The sequence below is a fragment of the Euprymna scolopes genome, chromosome 16, assembly GCF_053919585.1.
Source record: "Euprymna scolopes isolate OS-2025 chromosome 16, ASM5391958v1, whole genome shotgun sequence".
Lineage (NCBI taxonomy): Eukaryota > Metazoa > Mollusca > Cephalopoda > Sepiida > Sepiolidae > Euprymna > Euprymna scolopes.
Window position 1 is genome coordinate 60,627,043 of NC_136497.1, and position 2,981 is coordinate 60,630,023.

The following is a 2,981-nucleotide window of genomic DNA, read 5'->3' on the forward strand; positions in this document are numbered from 1 at the left end:
ACCATTTACTTTATAATTGATCATGGACGGTTCAAAGGACATATTCTTTTTAAATAATCAAGGCATTATCTTAACGGGCATGGATTTCACTGTAATATTTCTTTTACTAGCGGGGGTACCCGGCGTTGCCCGAGTGTTTGTTTCCGGGACGGGGGTGAGTTTTAAAAAATGTTATGGTAGGTAAGTAGGAAGGATCAAACCCGGAGTCATGAGTAAAAGTAGGAAAATAAAGTGTGAAAAAAAAAACAAAAAAAAACAAACATCTGCAATGTTAACAGTTCGGCCACCAAGAAAAGTCCATTCCAGTTGTTTAGGAAAAAAAAACGACTACGGTAGGTCGGCGCGAACGTGAAAATATAATGTGAATTGTCCAGCACGCTAACCACTACGCCACAGAGCACTGCAGCTTAGTTTAGTGATTTTAAATAACTTCACATGAAAGAACTACGAAGCCAAACCGGTGTTCTCTTCTCAACTGTTCCTTGTGAACGATCCCCAAACGGTGTTGAGTGGTGGCAGGGGGAGGAGGAATTTATTAGAGAGAAAATATTTTACCACTTCCATTGATCTTTACCGATTTTGGCCGTGACTTCTCAGCAGAAAAAGTATAGAAATCTAAGATTATCGAGGAATTTGAGAAATAATAAGCCTATAACACACCTCAGATATTGTTCTGCCGTTTGTGCATATTATATTTGCATGAAATATCTTGATTTTTAATCCTATTAATGTCAAAATCAGACGGGAAAAATGAGTTCATTTTATTTATATAGAAGATAGAAGATAGAAGAAGAAGATAGAAGAAGAGAGAGATAGAGATAGAGAATAGAAGAAGAAAGAACTACGAAGCCAAACCGGTGTTCTCTTCTCAACTGTTCCTTGTGAACGATCCCCAAACGGTGTTGAGTGGTGGCAGGGGGAGGAGGAATTTATTAGAGAGAAAATATTTTACCTCTTCCATTGATCTTAACCGATTTTGGCCGTGACTTCTCAGCAGAAAAAGTATAGAAATCTAAGATTATCGAGGAATTTGAGAAATAATAAGCCTATAACACACCTCAGATATTGTTCTGCCGTTTGTGCATATTATATTTGCATGAAATATCTTGATTTTTAATCCTATTAATGTCAAAATAAGACGGGAAAAAACGAGTTCATTTTATTTATATAGAAGATATATATATATATATATATATATATATATATACTAGCGGGAGTACCCGGCGTTGCCCGAGTGTTTGTTTCCGGGACGGGGGGGGGGAGTTTTAAAAAATGTTATGGTAGGTAAGTAGGAAGGATCAAACCCGGAGTCATGAGTAAAAGTAGGAAAATAAAGTGTGAAAAAAAAAACAAAAAAAAAACATCTGCAACGTTAACAGTTCGGCCACCAAGAAAAGTCCATTCCAGTTGTTTAGGAAAAAAAAAAACGACTATGGTAGGTCGGCGCGAACGTGAAAATATAATGTGAATTGTCCAGCACGCTAACCACTACGCCACAGAGCACTGCAGCTTAGTTTAGTGATTTTAAATAACTTCACATGAAAGAACTACGAAGCCAAACCGGTGTTCTCTTCTCAACTGTTCCTTGTGAACGATCCCCAAACGGTGTTGAGTGGTGGCAGGGGGAGGAGGAATTTATTAGAGAGAAAATATTTTACCACTTCCATTGATCTTTACCGATTTTGGCCGTGACTTCTCAGCAGAAAAAGTATAGAAATCTAAGATTATCGAGGAATTTGAGAAATAATAAGCCTATAACACACCTCAGATATTGTTCTGCCGTTTGTGCATATTATATTTGCATGAAATATCTTGATTTTTAATCCTATTAATGTCAAAATCAGACGGGAAAAATGAGTTCATTTTATTTATATAGAAGAAGATACTAGCGGGAGTACCCGGCGTTGCCCGAGTGTTTGTTTCCGGGACGGGGGGGGAGTTTTAAAAAATGTTATGGTAGGTAAGTAGGAAGGATCAAACCCGGAGTCATGAGTAAAAGTAGGAAAATAAAGTGTGAAAAAAAAAACAAAAAAAAAACATCTGCAACGTTAACAGTTCGGCCACCAAGAAAAGTCCATTCCAGTTGTTTAGGAAAAAAAAAACGACTATGGTAGGTCGGCGCGAACGTGAAAATATAATGTGAATTGTCCAGCACGCTAACCACTACGCCACAGAGCACTGCAGCTTAGTTTAGTGATTTTAAATAACTTCACATGAAAGAACTACGAAGCCAAACCGGTGTTCTCTTCTCAACTGTTCCTTGTGAACGATCCCCAAACGGTGTTGAGTGGTGGCAGGGGGAGGAGGAATTTATTAGAGAGAAAATATTTTACCACTTCCATTGATCTTTACCGATTTTGGCCGTGACTTCTCAGCAGAAAAAGTATAGAAATCTAAGATTATCGAGGAATTTGAGAAATAATAAGCCTATAACACACCTCAGATATTGTTCTGCCGTTTGTGCATATTATATTTGCATGAAATATCTTGATTTTTAATCCTATTAATGTCAAAATCAGACGGGAAAAAATGAGTTCATTTTATTTATATAGAAGATAGAAGATAGAAGAAGAAGATAGAAGAAGAGAGAGATAGAGATAGAGAATAGAAGAAGAAAGAACTACGAAGCAAAACCGGTGTTCTCTTCTCAACTGTTCCTTGTGAACGATCCCCAAACGGTGTTGAGTGGTGGCAGGGGGAGGAGGAATTTATTAGAGAGAAAATATTTTACCTCTTCCATTGATCTTAACCGATTTTGGCCGTGACTTCTCAGCAGAAAAAGTATAGAAATCTAAGATTATCGAGGAATTTGAGAAATAATAAGCCTATAACACACCTCAGATATTGTTCTGCCGTTTGTGCATATTATATTTGCATGAAATATCTTGATTTTTAATCCTATTAATGTCAAAATAAGACGGGAAAAAACGAGTTCATTTTATTTATATAGATTATATAGAAGATATATATATATATATATA